Genomic DNA, 18,871 nt, shown 5'->3' with positions numbered 1-18,871 from the left:
AATTGCATCGGGGTGAATATAGTAGGTACAATGCCGACTTACGTCCAGGGGGAGTAATGCTTCAAACAGTCTGTATACGTGCCTTTCCTGAGAGGCCAGTATTAGATTGCGACGCACCACTGGGTGTTTACTGTAACCCTTGGAGCTTCATATTGACGATGAAACACAGAAATTGCAGCGGGATTGAATATTGTAGGTACAATGCCGATTTACGTCCAGGGGGAGCAATGCTTCAAACAGTCTGTATACGTGCCTTTCCTGAGAGGCCAGTATTATATTGCGACGCAGCACTGGCTGTTTAGTGTAACCCTTGGAGCGTCATATTGACGATGAAACACAGAAATTGCATCGGGATTGAATATAGTAGGCAAAATGCCGACATTCGTTCAGGGGGAGCAATGCTTCAAACAGTCTGTATACGTGCCTTTCCTGAGAGGCCAGTATTAGATTGCGACGCACCACTGGGTGTTTACTGTAACCCTTGGAGCTTCATATTGACGATGAAACACAGAAATTGCATCGGGATTGAATTTGGTAGGCACAATGCCGACTTACGTCCAGGGGGAGGAATGCTTCAAACAGTCTGTATATGTGCCGTTACTGAAAGGCCAGTATTAGATTGCGACGCACCACTGGGTGTTTACTGTAACCCTTGTATCTTCATACTGACGATGAAACACAGAAATTGCATCGGGATTGAATATAGTTGGCACAATGCCGACTTACGTATAGGGGGAGCAATGCTTCATACAGTTGTATACGTGCCTTTCCTGAGATTCCAGTATGAGATTGCGACGCACCACTGGGCTTTTACTGTAGCCCCTGGAGCTTCATATTGACGATGAAACACAGAAATTGCATTGGGATTGAATATAGTAGGCACAATGCCGACTTACGTCCAGCGGGAGTAATGCTTCAAACAATCTGTATACGTGCCGTTCCTGAGAGGCCAGTATTAGACTGCGACGCAGCACTGGGTGTTTACTGTAACCCTTGGAGCTTCATATTGACGATGAAACACAGAAATTGCATCGGGATTGAATATAGTAGGCACAATGCCGACTTACGTCCAGGGGGAGCAATGCTTCAAACAGTCTGTATACGTGCCTTTCCTGAGAGGCCAGTATTAGACTGCGACGAACCACTGGGAGTTTACTGTAACACTTGGAGGTTCATATTGACGATGAAACACAAAAATTGCATCGGGATTGAATATAGTAGGCACAATGCCGACTTACGTCCAGGGGGAGCAATGCTTCAAACAGTCTGTATACGTGCCGTTACTGTGAGGTCGGTATTAGATTACGACGCACCACAGGGTGTTTACTGTAACCCTTCGAGCTTCATATTGAGAATGAGACACAGAAATTGCATCGGGGTGAATATAGTAGGCACAATGCCGACTTACGTCCAGGGGGAGTAATGCTTCAAACAGTCTGTTTACGTGCCTTTCCTGAGAGGCCAGTATTAGATTGCGACGCACCACTGGGTGTTTACTGTAACCCTTGGAGCTTCATATTGACGATGAAACACAGAAATTGCATCGGGATTGAATATAGTAGGCAGAAGGCCGACTTACGTCCAGGGGGAGCAATGCTTCAAACAGTCTGTATATGTGCCTTTCCTGAGAGGCCAGTATTAGACTGCGACGAACCACTGGGAATATACTGTAACCCTTGGAGCTTCATACTGACGATGAAACACAGAAATTGCATCGAGATTGAATATAGTAGGCACAATGCTGACTTACGTCCAGGGGGAGTAATGCTTCAAACAGTCTGTATATGTGCCGTTACTGAGAGGCCAGTATTAGATTGCGACGCACCACTGGGAGTTTACTGTAACCCTTGGAGCTTCATATTGACGATGAAACACAGAAATTGCATCGGGATTGAATATAGTAGGTACAATACCGACTTACATCCAGGGGGAGCAATGCTTCAAACAGTCTGTATATGTGCCGTTACTGAGAGGCCAGTATTAGATTGCGACGCACCACTGGGTGTTTACTGTAACCCTTGGAGCTTCATATTGACGATGAAACACAGAAATTGCATCGGGATTGAATATAGTAGGCACAATGGCGACTTACGTCCAGGTGGAGTAATGCTTCAAACAGTCTGTATATGTGCCGTTACTGAGAAGAAAGCATTAGATTGCGACGCACCACTGGGTGTTTACTGTAACCCTTGGAGCTTCATATTGACGATGAAACACAGAAATTGCATCGGGATTGAATATAGTAGGCACAATGCTGACTTACGTCCAGGGGGAGTAATGCTTCAAACAGTCTGTATATGTGCCATTACTGAGAGGCCAGTATTAGATTGCGACGCACCACTGGGAGTTTACTGTAACCCTTGGAGCTTCATTTTGACGATGAAACACAGAAATTGCATCGGGATTGAATATAGTAGGCACAATGCCGACCTACGTCCAGGGGGAGCAATGCTTCAAACAGTCTGTATACGTGCCTTTCCTGAGAGGCCAGTATTAGATTTCGACGCACCACTGGGTGTTTACTGGATCCCTTGGAAATTCATATTGACGATGAAACACAGAAATGGCATCGAGATTGAATATAGTAGGCACAAAGCCGACTTACGTCCAGGGGGGCAATGCTTCAAACGGTCTGCATATGTGCCGTTACTGAGAGGCCAGTATGAGATTGCGACCCACCACTGGGTGTTTACTGTAACCCTTGGAGCCTCATATTGACGATGAAACACAGAAATTGGTTCGGGATTGAATATAGTAGGCACAATTCCGACTTACGTCCAGGGGGAGTAATGCTTCAAACAGTCTGTGCCGTTACTCAGAGGCCAGTATAAGATTGTGACGCACCACTGGGTGTTTACTGTAACCCTTGGATCTTGATACTGACGATGAAACACAGAAATTGCATCGGGAGTGAATATAGTAGGCACAATGCCGACTTACGTATAGGGGGAGCAATGCTTCATACAGTTGTATACGTGCCTTTCCTGAGATTCCAGTATTAGATTGCGACGCACCACTGGGTGTTTACTGTAACCCCTGGAGCTTCATATTGACGATGAAACACAGAAATTGCATCGGGATTGAATATAGTAGGCACAATGCCGACTTACGTCCAGGGGGAGCAATGCTTCAAACAGTCTGTATACGTGCCGTTACAGAGAGGCCAGTATTAGATTGCGACGCACCACTGGGTGTTTACTGTAACCCTTGGAGCTTCATATTGACGATGAAACACAGAAATTGCATCGGGATTGAATATAGTAGGCACAATGCCGACGTACGTCCAGGGGGAGCAATGCTTCGAACAGTCTGTATACGTGCCGTTACTGTGAGGTCAGTATTAGATTGCGACGCACCACTGGGTGTTTACTGTAACCCTTGGAGCTTCATATTGAGAATAAAACACAGAAATTGCGTCGGGGTGAATATAGTAGGCACAATGCCGACTTACGTCCAGGGGGAGTAATGCTTCAAACAGTCTGTATACGTGCCTTTCCTGAGAGGCCAGTATTAGATTGCGAGGCACCACTGGGTGTTTACTGTAACACTTGGAGCTTCATATTGACGATGAAACACAGAAATTGCATCGGGATTGAATATAGTAGGCACAATGCCGACTTACGTCCGGGGGGGAGCAATGCTTCATACAGTCTGTATACGTGCCTTTCCTGAGAGGCCAGTATTACACTGCGACGAACCACTGGGAGTTTACTGTAACCCTTGGAGCTTCACATTGACGATGAAACACAGAAATTGCATCGAGATTGAATATAGTAGGCACAATGCTTACTTACGTCCAGGGGGAGTAATGCTTCAAACAGTCTGTATATGTGCCGTTACTGAGAGGCCAGTATTAGATTGCGACGCACCACTGGGAGTTTACTGTAACCCTTGGAGCTTCATATTGACGATGAAACACATAAATTGCATCGGGATTGAATATAGTAGGTACAATGCCGACTTACGTCCAGGGGGAGCAATGCTTAAAAAAGTCTGTATACGTGCCTTTCCTGAGAGGCTAGTATTAGATTGCGACACAGCATTGGCTGTTTACTGTAACCCTTGGAGCTTCATATTGACGATGAAACACAGAAATTGCATCATGATTGAATATAGTAGGCACAATGCCGACTTTCGTTCAGGGGGAGCAAAGCTTCAAACAGTCTGCATACGTGCCTTTCCTGAGAGGCCAGTATTAGATTGCGACGCACCACTGGTTGTTTACTGTAACCCTTGGAGCTTCATATTGACGATGAAACACAGAAATTGCATCGGGATTGAATATAGTAGGCACAATGCCGACTTACGTCCAGGGGGAGCAGTGCTTCAAACAGTCTGTATACGTGCCTTTCCTGAGAGGCCAGTATTAGATTGCGACGCACCACTGGGTGTTTACTGTAACACTTGGAGCTTCATATTGACGATGAAACACAGAAATTGCATCGGGATTGAATATAGTAGGCACAATGCCGACTTTCGTATAGGGGGAGCAATGCTTCATACAGTTGTATACGTGCCTTTCCTGAGATTCCAGTATTAGATTGCGACGCACCACTGGGCTTTTACTGTAACCCCTGGAGCTTCATATTGACGATGAAATACAGAAATTGCATCGGGATTGAATATAGTAGGCACAATGCCGACTTACGTCACGGATGAGTACTGCTTCAAACAATCTGTATACGTGCCTTTCCCGAGAGGCCAGTATTAGACTGCGACGCACCACTGGGTGTTTACTGTAACCCTTGGAGCTTCATATTGACGATGAAACACAGAAATTGCATCGGGATTGAATATAGTAGGCACAATCCCGAATTACGTCCAGGGGGAGTAATGCTTCAAATAGTCTGTATACGTGCCGCTACTGTGAGGTCAGTATTAGATTGCGACGCACCACTGGGTGTTTACTGTAACCCTTGGTGCTTCATATTGAGAATGAAACACAGAAATTGCATCAGGGTGAATATAGTAGGCACAATGCCGACTTACGTCCAGGGGTAGTAATGCTTTAAACAGTCTGTATACGTGCCTTTCCTGAGAGGCCAGTATTAGATTGCGACGCACCACTGGGTGTTTACTGTAACCCTTGGAGCTTCATATTGACGATGAAACACAGAAATTGCATCGGGATTGAATATAGTAGGCAGAAGGCCGACTCACGTCCAGGGGGAGGAATGCTTCAAAGAGTCTGTATATGTGCCGTTACTGAGAGGCCAGTATTAGATTGCGACGCACCACTGGGTGTTTACTGTAACCCTTGGAGCTTCATATTGACGATGAAACACAGAATTTGCATCGAGATTGAATATAGTAGGCACAATGCTGACTTACGTCCAGGGGGAGTAATGCTTTAAACAGTCTGTATATGTGCCGTTGCTGAGAGGCCAGTATTAGATTGCGACGCACCACTGGGAGTTTACTGGAACCCTTGGAGCTTCATATTGACGATGAAACACTGTAAATGCATCGGGATTGAATATAGTAGGTACAATGCCGACTTACGTTCAGGGGGAGCAATGCTTCAAACAGTCTGTATACGTGCCTTTCCTGAGAGGCCAGTATTAGATTGCGACGCGCCACTGGGTGTTTACTGTAACCCTTGGATCTTCATATTGACGATGAAACACAGAAATTGCAGCGGGATTGAATATAGTAGGTACAATGCCGACTTACGTCCAGGGGGAGCAATGCTTCAAACAGTCTGTATACGTGCCTTTCCTGAGAGGCCAGTATTAGATTGCGACGCACCACTGGGTGTTTACTGTAACACTTGGATCTTCATACTGACGATGAAACACAGAAATTGCATCGGGATTGTATATAGTAGGCACAATGCCGACGTATGTATAGGGAGAGCAATGCTTCATACAGTTGGATACGTGCCTTTCCTGAGATTCCAGTATTAGATTGCGACGCACCACTGGGTGTTTACTGTAACCCCTGGAGCTTCATATTGACGATGAAACACAGAAATTGCATCGGGATTGAATATAGTAGGCACAATGCCGACTTACGTCCAGGGGGAGTAATGCCTCAAACAATCTGTATACGTGCCTTTCCTGAGAGGCCAGTATTAGACTGCGACGCACCACTGGGTGTTTACTGTAACCCTTGGAGCTTCATATTGACGATGAAACACAGAAATTGCATCGGGATTGAATATAGGAGCCACAATGCCGACTTACGTCCAGGGGGAGCAATGCTTCAAACAGTCTGTATACGTGCCGTTACAGAGAGGCCAGTATTAGATTGCGACGCACCACTGGGTGTTTACTGTAACCCTTGGAGTTTCATATTGACGATGAAACACAGAAATTGCATCGGGATTGAATATAGTAGGCACAATGCCGACTTACGTCCAGGGGGAGCAATGCTTCAAACAGTCTGTATACGTGCCTTTCCTGAGAGGCCAGTATTAGACTGCGACGAACCACTGGGAGTTTACTGTAACCCTTGGAGCTTCATATTGACGATGAAACACAGAATTTGCATCGAGATTGAATATAGTAGGCACAATGCTGACTTACGTCCAGGGGGAGTAATGCATCAAACAGTCTGTATATGTGCCGTTGCTGAGAGACCAGTATTAGATTGCGACGCACCACTGGGAGTTTACTGGAACCCTTGGAGCTTCATATTGACGATGAAACACTGTAAATGCATCGGGATTGAATATAGTAGGTACAATGCCGACTTACGTTCAGGGGGAGCAATGCTTCAAACAGTCTGTATACGTGCCTTTCCTGAGAGGCCAGTATTAGATTGCGACGCGCCACTGGGTGTTTACTGTAACCCTTGGAGCTTCATATTGACGATGAAACACAGAAATTGCAGCGGGATTGAATATAGTAGGTACAATGCCGACTTACGTCCAGGGGGAGCAATGCTTCAAACAGTCTGTATACGTGCCTTTCCTGAGAGGCCAGTATTAGATTGCGACGAACCACTGGGTGTTTACTGTAACACTTGGATCTTCATACTGACGATGAAACACAGAAATTGCATCGGGATTGTATATAGTAGGCACAATGCCGACGTATGTATAGGGAGAGCAATGCTTCATACAGTTGGATACGTGCCTTTCCTGAGATTCCAGTATTAGATTGCGACGCACCACTGGGTGTTTACCGTAACCCCTGGAGCTTCATATTGACGATGAAACACAGAAATTGCATCGGGATTGAATATAGTAGGCACAATGCCGACTTACGTCCAGGGGGAGTAATGCCTCAAACAATCTGTATACGTGCCTTTCCTGAGAGGCCAGTATTAGACTGCGACGCACCACTGGGTGTTTACTGTAACCCTTGGAGCTTCATATTGACGATGAAACACAGAAATTGCATTGGGATTGAATATAGGAGCCACAATGCCGACTTACGTCCAGGGGGAGCAATGCTTCAAACAGTCTGTATACGTGCCGTTACAGAGAGGCCAGTATTAGATTGCGACGCACCACTGGGTGTTTACTGTAACCCTTGGAGTTTCATATTGACGATGAAACACAGAAATTGCATCGGGATTGAATATAGTAGGCACAATGCCGACTTACGTCCAGGGGGAGTAATGCTTCAAACAGTCTGTATATGTGCCGTTACTGAGAGGAAAGTATTAGATTGCGACGCACCACTGGGTGTTTACTGTAATCCTTGGAGCTTCATATTGACGATGAAACACAGAAATTGCATCGGGATTGAATATAGTAGGCACAATGCCGACTTACGTCCAGGGGGAGTTATGCCTCAAACAATCTGTATACGTGCCTTTCCTGAGAGGCCAGTATTAGACTGCGACGCACCACGGGGTGTTTACTGTAACCCTTGGAGCTTCATATTAACTATGAAACACAGAAATTGCATCCGGATTGAATATAATAGGCACAATGCCGACTTACGTCCAGGGAGAGCAATGCTTCACACTGTTGTATACGTGCCTTTCCTGAGATTCCAGTATTAGATTGCGACGCACCACTGGGTATTTACGGTAACCCATTGAGCTTCATTTTGTCGATGAAACACAGAAATTGCATCGGGATTGAATATAGTAGGCACAATGCGCGACTTACGCACAGGGGGAGCAATGATTCAAACAGTCTGTATACGTGCCGCTACTGTGAGGTCAGTATTAGGCTGCGACGCACCACTGGGTGTTTACTGTAACCTTTGGAGCTTCATATTGACGATGAAACACAGAAATTGCATCGGGATTGAATATAGTAGCCACAATCCCGAATTACGTCCAGGGGGAGTAATGCTTCATACAGTCTGTGTATGTGCCATTACTGAGAGGCCAGTATTAGATTGCGACGCACCACTGGGTGTTACCTGTAACCCTTGGAGCTTCATATTGAGAATGAAACAAAGAAATTGCATCGGGGTGAATATAGTAGGCACAATGCCGACTTACGTCCAGGGGGAGTAATGCTTTAAACAGTCTGTATACGTGCCTTACCTGAGAGGCCAGTATTAGATTGAGACGCACCACTGGGTGTTTACTGTAACCCTTGGAGCTTCATATTGACGATGAAACACAGAAATTGCATCGGGATTGAATATAGTAGGCACAATGCCGACTTACGTCCAGGGGGAGCAATGCTTCAAACAGTCTGTATACGTGCCTTTCCTGAGAGGCCAGTATTAGACTGCGACGAACCACTGGGAGTTTACTGTAACCCTTGGAGCTTCATATTGATGATGAAACACAGAAATTGCATCAAGATTGAATATAGTAGGCACAATGCTGACTTATGTCCAGGGGGAGTAATGCTTCAAACAGTCTGTATATGTGCCGTTACTGAGAGGCCAGTATTAGATTGCGACGCACTACTGGGTGTTTACTGTAACCCTTGGAGCTTCATATTGACGATGAAACACAGAAATTGCATCGGGATTGAATATAGTAGGCACAATGAAGACTTACGTCCAGGGGGAGTAATGGTTCATACAGTCGGTATATGTGCCGTTACTGAGAGGCCAGTATTAGATTGCGACGCACCACTGGGTGTTTACTGTAACCCTTGGAGCTTCATATTGAGAATGAGACACAGAAATTGCATCGGGGTGAATATAGTAGGCACAATGCCGACTTACGTCCAGGGGGAGTAATGCTTCAAACAGTCTGTATACGTGCCTTTCCTGAGAGGCCAGTATTAGATTGCGACGCACCACTGGGTGTTTACTGTAACCCTTGGAGCTTCATATTGACGATGAAACACAGGAATTGCATCGGGATTGAATATAGTAGGTACAATACCGACTTACATGCAGGGGGAGCAATGCTTCAAACAGTCTGTATACGTGCCTTTCCTGAGAGGCCAGTATTAGATTGCGACGCACCACTAGGTGTTTACTGTAACCCTTGGAGTTTCATATTGACGAAGAAACACAGAAATTGCATCGGGATTGATTATAGTAGGCACAATGCCGACGTACGTCCAGGGGGAGCAATGCTTCAAACAGTCTGTATACGTGCCTTTCCTGAGAGGCCAGTATTAGATTTCGACGCACCACTGGGTGTTTACTGTAACCCTTGGAAATTCATATTGACGATGAAACACAGAAATTGCATCGGGATTGAATATAGTTGCACAAAGCCGACTTACGTCCAGGGGGAGCAATGCTTCAAACAGTCTGTATACGTGCCGTTACTGAGAGGCCACTATTAGATTGCGACGCACCACTGGGTGTTTACTGTAACCATTGAAGCTTCATATTGACGATGAAACACAGAAATTAGATCGGGATTGAATATAGTAGGCACAATGCCGACTTACGTCCAGGGGGAGTAATGCTTCAAACAGTCTGTATATGTGCCGTTACTGAGAGGCCAGTATTAGATTGCGACGCACCACTGGGTGTTTACTGTAACCCTTGGATCTTCATACTGACGATGAAACACAGAAATTGCATCGGGATTGAATATAGTAGGCACAATGCCGACTTACATATAGGGGGAGCAATGCTTCATACAGTTGTATACGTGCCTTTCCTGAGATTCCAGTATTAGATTGCGACGCACCACGGGGTGTTAACTGTAACCCCTGGAGGTTCATACTGACGATGAAACACAGAAATTGCATCGGGATTGAATATAGTAGGCACAATGCCGACTTACGTCCAGGGGGAGCAATGCTTCAAACAGTCTGTATATGTGCCGTTACAGAGAGGCCAGTATTAGATTGCGACGCACCACTGGGTGTTTACTGTAACCCTTGGAGCTTCATATTGACGATGAAACACAGAAATTTCACCCGGATTGAATATAGTAGGCAGAAGGCCGACTTACGTCCAGGGGGAGGAATGCTTCAAACAGTCTGTATATGTGCCGTTACTGAGAGGCCAGTATTAGATTGCGACGCACCACTGGGTGTTTACTGTAACCCTTGGAGCTTCATATTGACGATGAAACACAGAAATTGCATCGGGATTGAATATAGTAGGCACAATGCTGACTTACGTCCAGGGGGAGTAATGCTTCAAACAGTCTGTATATGTGCCGTTACTGAGAGGCCAGTATTAGATTGCGACGCACCACTGGGAGTTTACTGTAACCCTTTGAGCTTCATTTTGACGATGAAACACAGAAATTGCATCGGGATTGAATATAGTAGGCACAATGCCGACTTACGTCCAGGGGGAGCAATGCTTCAAACAGTCTGTATACGTGCCTTTCCTGAGAGGCCAGTATTAGATTTCGACGCACCACTGGGTGTTTACTGTAACCCTTGGAAATTCATATTGACGATGAAACACAGAAATTGCATCGAGATTGAATATAGTAGGCACAAAGCCGACTTACGTCCAGGGGGAGCAATGCTTCAAACGGTCTGTATATGTGCCGTTACTGAGAGGCCAGTATGAGATTGCGACGCACCACTGGGAGTTTACTGTAACCCTTGGAGCCTCATATTGACGATGAAACACAGAAATTGGTTCGGGATTGAATATAGTAGTCACAATTCCGACTTACGTCCAGGGGGAGTGATGCTTCAAACAGTCTGTATATGTGCCGTTACTCAGAGGCCAGTATTGGATTGTGACGTACCACTGGGTGGTTACTGTAACCCTTGGATCTTGATACTGACGATGAAACACAGAAATTGCATCGGGATTGAATATAGTAGGCACAATGCCGACTTACGTATATCGGGAGCAATGCTTCATACAGTTGTATACGTGCCTTTCCTGAGATTCCAGTATTAGATTGCGACGCACCACTGGATGTTTACTGTAACCCCTGGAGCTTCATATTGACGATGAAACACAGAAATTGCATCGGGATTGAATATAGTAGGCACAATGCCGACATACGTCCAGGAAGAGTAATGCTTCAAACAATCTGTATACGTACCTTTCCTGAGAGGCCAGTATTAGACTGCGACGCACCACTGGGTGTTTACTGTAACCCTTGGAGCTTCATATTGACGATGAAACACAGAAATTGCATCGGGATTGAATATAGTAGGCACAACGCCGACTTACGTCCAGGGGGAGCAATGCTTCAAACAGTCTGTATACGTGCCGTTACAGAGAGGCCAGTATTAGATTGCGACGCACCACTGGGTGTTTACTGTAACCCTTGGAGCTTCATATTGACGATGAAACACAGAAATTGCATCGGGATTGAATACAGTGGGCACAATGCCGACTTATGTCCAGGTGGAGTAATGCTTCAAACAGTCTGTATATGTGCCGTTACTGAGAGGAAAGTATTAGATTGCGACGCACCACTGGGTGTTTACTGTAACCCTTGGAGCTTCATATTGAGAATGAAACACAGAAATTGCGTCGGGGTGAATGTAGTAGGCACAATGCCGACTTACGTCCAGGGGGAGTAATGCTTCAAACAGTCTGTATACGTGCATTTCCTGAGAGGCCAGTATTAGATTGCGACGCACCACTGGGTGTTTACTGTAACACTTGGAGCTTCATATTGACAATGAAACACAGAAATTGCATCGGGATTGAATATAGTAGGCACAAGGCCGACTTATGTCCAGGGGGAGGAATGCATCAAACAGTCTGTATATGTGCCGTTACTGAGAGGCCAGTATTAGATTGCGACGCACCACTGGGTGTTTACTGTAACCCATGGAGCTTCATATTGACGATGAAACACAGAAATTGCATCGGGATTGAATATAGTAGGCACAATGCCGACTTACGTCCGGGGGGGAGCAATGCTTCAAACACTCTGTATACGTGCCTTTCCTGAGAGGCCAGTATTACACTGCGACGAACCACTGGGAGTTTACTGTAACCCTTGGAGCTTCACATTGACGATGAAACACAGAAATTGCATCGAGATTGAATATAGTAGGCACAATGCTTACTTACGTCCAGGGGGAGCAATGCTTCAAAAAGTCTGTATACGTGCCTTTCCTGAGAAGCCAGTATTAGATTGCGACGCAGCACTGGCTGTTTACTGTAACCCTTGGAGCTTCATATTGACGATGAAACACAGTAATTGCATCGGGATTGAATATAGTAGGCACAATGCCGACTTTCGTTCAGGGGGAGCAAAGCTTCAAACAGTCTGCATACGTGCCTTTCCTGAGAGGCCAGTATTAGATTGCGACGCACCACTGGTTGTTTACTGTAACCCTTGGAGCTTCATATTGACGATGAAACACAGAAATTGCATCGGGATTGAATATAGTAGGCACAATGCCGACTTACGTCCAGGGGGAGCAGTGCTTCAAACAGTCTGTATACGTGCCTTTCCTGAGAGGCCAGTATTAGATTGCGACGCACCACTGGGTGTTTACTGTAACACTTGGAGCTTCATATTGACGATGAAACACAGAAATTGCATCGGGATTGAATATAGTATGCACAATGCCGACTTACGTCCAGGGGGAGTAATGCTTCAAACAGTCTGTATGTGTGCCATTACTGAGAGGCCAGTATTAGATTGCGACGAACCACTGGGTGTTTACTGTAACCCTTGTATCTTCATACTGACGATGAAACACAGAAATTGCATCGGGATTGAATATAGTAGGCACAATGCCTACTTACGTATAGGGGGAGCAATGCTTCATACAGTTGTATACGTGCCATTCCTGAGATTCCAGTATTAGATTGCGACGCACCACTGGGCTTTTACTGTAACCCGTGGAGCTTCATATTGACGATGAAACACAGAAATTGCATCGGGATTGAATATAGTAGGCACAATGCCGACTTACGTCCAGGATGAGTACTGCTTCAAACAATCTGTATACGTGCCTTTCCTGAGAGGCCAGTATTAGACTGCGACGCACCACTGGCTGTTTACTGTAACCCTTGGAGCTTCATATTGACGATGAAACACAGAAATTGCATCGGGATTGAATATAGTAGGCACAATCCCGAATTACGTCCAGGGGGAGTAATGCTTCATACAGTCTGTATATGTGCCGTTACTGAGAGGCCAGTATTAGATTGCGACGCACCACTGGGTGTTAACTGTAACCCTTGGAGGTTCATATTGACGATGAAACACAGAAATTGCATCGGGATTGATTATAGTAGGCACAATGCCGACATACGCCCAGGGGGAGCAATGCTTCAAACAGTCTGTATATGTGCCGCTATTGTGAGGTCAGTATTAGATTGCGACGCACCACTGGGTGTTTACTGTAACCCTTGGAGCTTCATATTGAGATTGAAACACAGAAATTGCATCGGGGTGAATATAGTAGGCACAATGCCGACTTACGTAAAGGGGGAGTAATGCTTTAAACAGTCTGTATACGTGCCTTTCCTGAGAGGCCAGTATTAGATTGCGACGCACCACTGGGTGTTTACTGTAACCCTTGGAGCTTCATATTGACGATGAAACACAGAAATTGCATCGGGATTGAATATAGTAGGCAGAAGGCCGACTTACGTCCAGGGGGAGGAATGCTTCAAAGAGTCTGTATATGTGCCGTTACTGAGAGGCCAGTATTAGACTGCGACGCACCACTGGGTGTTTACTGTAACCCTTGGAGCTTCATATTGACGATGAAACACAGAAATTGCATCGGGATTGAATATAGTAGGCACAATGCCGACTTACGTCCAGGGGGAGCAATGCTTCAAACAGTCTGTATACGTGCCTTTCCTGAGAGGCCAGTATTAGACTGCGATGTACCACTGGGAGTTTACTGTAACCCTTGGAGCTTCATATTGGCGATGAAACACAGAATTTGCATCGAGATTGAATATAGTAGGCACAATGCTGACTTACGTCCAGGGGGAGTAATGCTTCAAACAGTCTGTATATGTGCCGTTGCTGAGAGGCCAGTATTAGATTGCGACGCACCACTGGGAGTTTACTGGAACCCTTGGAGCTTCATATTGACGATGAAACACTGTAATTGCATCGGGATTGAATATAGTAGGTACAATGCCGACTTACGTCCAGGGGAGGCAATGCTTCAAACAGTCTGTATACGTGCCTTTCCTGAGAGGCCAGTATTAGATTGCGACGCACCACTGGGTGTTTACTGTAACCCTTGGAGCTTCATATTGACGATGAAGCACAGAAATTGCATCGGAATTGAATATAGTAGGCACAATGCCGACTTACGTCCAGGGGGAGCAATGCTTCAAACAGTCTGTATACGTGACTTTCCTGAGAGGCCAGTATTAGATTGCGACGCACCACTGGGTGTTTACTGTAACCCTTGGAAATTCATATTGACGATAAAACACAGAAATTGCATCGGGATTGAATATAGTAGGCACAAAGCCGACTTACGTCCAGGGGGAGCAATGCTTCAAACAGTCTGTATACGTGCCTTTCCTGAGAGGCCAGTATTAGACTGCGACGAACCACTGGGAGTTTACTGTAACCCTCGGAGCTTCATATTGACGATGAAACACAGAAATGGCATCGAGATTGAATATAGTAGGCACAATGCTGACTTACGTCCAGGGGGAGTAATGCTTCAAACAGTATGTATATGTGCCGTTACTGAGAGGCCAGTATTAGATTGCGACGCACCACTGGGAGTTTACCGGAACCCTTGGAGCTTCATATTGACGATGAAACACAGAAATTGCATCGGGATTGAATATAGTAGGTACAATGCCGACTTACGTCCAGGGGGAGCAATGCTTCAAACAGTCTGTATACGTGCCTTTCCTGAGAGGCCAGTATTAGATTGCGACGCACCACTGGGTGTTTACTGTAACCCTTGGATCTTCATACTGACGATGAAACACAGAAATTGCATCGGGATTGAATATAGTAGGCACAATGCCGACGTATGTATAGGGAGAGCAGTGCTGCATACAGTTGGATACGTGCCTTTCCTGAGATTCCAGTATTAGATTGCGACGCACCACTGGGTGTTTACTGTAACCCCTGGAGCTTCATATTGACGATGAGACACAGAAATTGCATCGGGATTGAATATAGTAGGCACAATGCCGACTTACGTCCAGGGGGAGTAATGCCTCAAACAATCTGTATGCGTGCCTTTCCTGAGAGGCCAGTATTAGACTGCGACGCACCACTGGGTGTTTACTGTAACCCTTGGAGGTTCATATTGACGATGAAACACAGAAATTGCATCAGGATTGAATATAGGAGGCACAATGCCGACTTACGTCCAGGGGGAGCAATGCTTCAAACAGTCTTTATACGTGCCGTTACAGAGAGGCCAGTATTAGATTGCGACGCACCACTGGGTGTTTACTGTAACCCTTGGAGCTTCATATTGTCGATGAAACACAGAAAGTGCATCGGGATTGAATATAGTAGGCACAATGCCGACTTACGTCCAGGGGGAGTAATGATTCAAACAGTCTGTATATGTGCCGTTACTGAGAGGAAAGTATTAGATTGTGACGCACCACTGGGTGTTTACTGTAACCCTTGGAGCTTCATATTGACGATGAAACACAGAAATTGCATCGGGATTGAATATAGTAGGCACAATGCCGACTTACGTCCAGGGGGAGCAATGCTTCAAACAGTCTGTATACGTGCCGTTACTGTGAGGTCAGTATTAGATTGCGACGCACCACTGGGTGTTTACTGTAACCCTTGGAGCTTCATATTGAGAATGAAACACAGAAATTGCATCGGGGTGAATATAGTAGGCACAATGCCGACTTAAGTCCAGGGGGAGTTATGCCTCAAACAATCTGTATACGTGCCTTTCCTGAGAGGCCAGTATTAGACTGCGACGCACCACTGGGTGTTTACTGTAACCCTTGGAGCTTCATATTAACTATGAAACACAGAAATTGCATCGGGATTGAATATAATAGGCACAATGCCGACTTACGTCCAGGGGGAGCAATGCTTCACACAGTTGTATACGTGCCTTTCCTGAGATTCCAGTATTAGATTGCGACGCACCACTGGGTGTTTACGGTAACCCATTGAGCTTCATTTTGACGATGAAACACAGAAATTGCATCGGGATTGAATATAGTAGGCACAATGCCGACTTACGCCCAGGGGGAGCAATAATTCAAACACTCTGTATACGTGCCGCTACTGTGAGGTCAGTATTAGATTGCGACGCACCACTGGGTGTTTACTGTAACCCTTGGAGCTTCATATTGACGATGAAACACAGAAATTGCATCGGGATTGAATATAGTAGGCACAATGCCGACTTACGTCCAGGGGGAGCAATGCTTCAAACAGTCTGTATACGTGCCGTTACAGAGAGGCCAGTATTAGATTGCGATGCACCACTGGTTCTTTACCGTAACCCTTGGAGCTTCATATTGACGATGAAACACAGAAATTGCATCGGGAATGAATATAGTAGGCACAATCCCGAATTACGTCCAGGGGGAGTAATGCTTCATACAGTCTGTATATGTGCCATTACTGAGAGGCCAGTATTAGATTGCGACGCACCACTGGGTGTTACCTGTAACCCTTGGAGGTTCATATTGACGATGAAACACAGAAATTGCATCGGGATTGAATATAGTAGGCACAATGCCGACTTACGCCCAGGGGGAGCAATGCTTCAAACAGTCTGTATACGTGCCGCTACTGTGAGGTCAGTATTAGATTGCGACGCACCACTGGGTGTTTACTGTAACCCTTGGAGCTTCATATTGAGAATGAAACACAGAAATTGCATCGGGATTGAATATAGTAGGCACAATGCCGACTTACGTCCAGGGGGAGCAATGCTTCAAACAGTCTGTATACGTGCCTTTCCTGAGAGGACAGTATTAGATTGCGACGCACCACTGGGTGTTTACTGTAACCCTTGGAGCTTCATATTGACGATGAAACACAGAAATTGCATCGGGATTGAATATAGTAGGCAGAAGGCCGACTTACGTCCAGGGGGAGGAATGCTTCAAACAGTCTGTATATGTGCCGTTACTGAGAGGCCAGTATTAGATTGCGACGCACCACTGGGTGTTTACTGTAACCCTTGGAGCTTCATATTGACGATGAAACACAGAATTTTCATCGGGATTGAATATAGTAGGCACAATGCCGACTTACGTCCAGGGGGAGCAATGCTTCAAACAGTCTGTATACGTGCCTTTCCTGAGAGGCCAGTATTAGACTGCGACGAACCACTGGGAGTTTACTGTAACCCTTGGAGCTTCATATTGACAATGAAACACAGAAACTTGCATCGAGATTGAATAATGTAGGCACAATGCTGACTTACGTCCAGGGGGAGTAATGCTTCAAACAGTCTGTATATGTGTCGTTGCTGAGAGGCCAGTATTAGATTGCGACGCACCACTGGGAGTTTACTGGAACCCTTGGAGCTTCATATTGACGATGAAACACAGAAATTGCATCGGGATTGAATATAGTAGGTACAATGCCGACTTACGTCCAGGGGGACAATGCTTCTAACAGTCTGTATACGTGCCATTCCAGAGAGGCCAGTATTAGATTGCGACGCACCACTGGGTGTTTATTGTAACCCTTGGAGCTTCATATTGACGATGAAACACAGAAATTGCATCGGGATTGAATATAGTAGGCACAATGCCGACTTACGTCCAGGGGGAGCAATGCTTCAAACAGTCTGTATACGTGACTTTCCTGAGAGGCCAGTATTAGATTTCGACGCACCACTGGGTGTTTACTGTAACCCTTGGAAATTCATATTGACGATAAAACACAGAAATTGCATCGGGATTGAATATAGTAGGCACAAAGCCGACTTACGTCCAGGGGGAGCAATGCTTCAAACAGTCTGTATACGTGCCTTTCCTGAGAGGCCAGTATTAGACTGCGACGAACCACTGGGAGTTTACTGTAACCCTTGGAGCTTCATATTGACGATGAAACACAGAAATTGCATCGAGATTGAATATAGTAGGCACAATGCTGACTTACGTCCAGGGGGAGTAATGCTTGTGATATTATTGGATTTCAGACGTTTTGCATATGAGAAAAGGAAAGCCACCAAGCTGTAGTTTGCAGTGATACTAAGCATGACAACACGAGAGTAAAAAAAAAAAAAAACGAAATCTGTTTATAACGTTCGCCTACACCAAGACGCGCGGCCAGCGTTTAAAAGGTACTTTTAAATACTATGACTCGCTGGGCGCAGATATTTAAAATCATTGCCGCAGCGCTTGATAGCAAGAAGCTGCGAAACAGAAGAAAGAACAAATTATCATATGTTAGAAAAATTCTAGAGTCTTTATAGTTAGTTGTACTTCTGGTCGCCGATATGTTAACATGTACTTCATTACCTTTGATGTTTGGTTGCCGATTTGTTAAGACGTGTTGTGTAGCACCGCTACAAGTTATATTTCTTTTGGTGTGAAAAACCACGTTATCACCAAGAAAACAAAAACGCTTTTATAAACTTCGTGACGATAAAAAATACTTACGCGCACGCCAGGACATTTAATTTTTACAAAATATCACACATACAGAAGCAGCG

Source organism: Schistocerca cancellata, chromosome 9 (assembly GCF_023864275.1).
Source record: "Schistocerca cancellata isolate TAMUIC-IGC-003103 chromosome 9, iqSchCanc2.1, whole genome shotgun sequence".
NCBI classification, from domain to species: domain Eukaryota; kingdom Metazoa; phylum Arthropoda; class Insecta; order Orthoptera; family Acrididae; genus Schistocerca; species Schistocerca cancellata.
The sequence above is the reverse complement of the archived record's forward strand: the minus strand, read 5'-3'. Positions refer to the sequence as shown.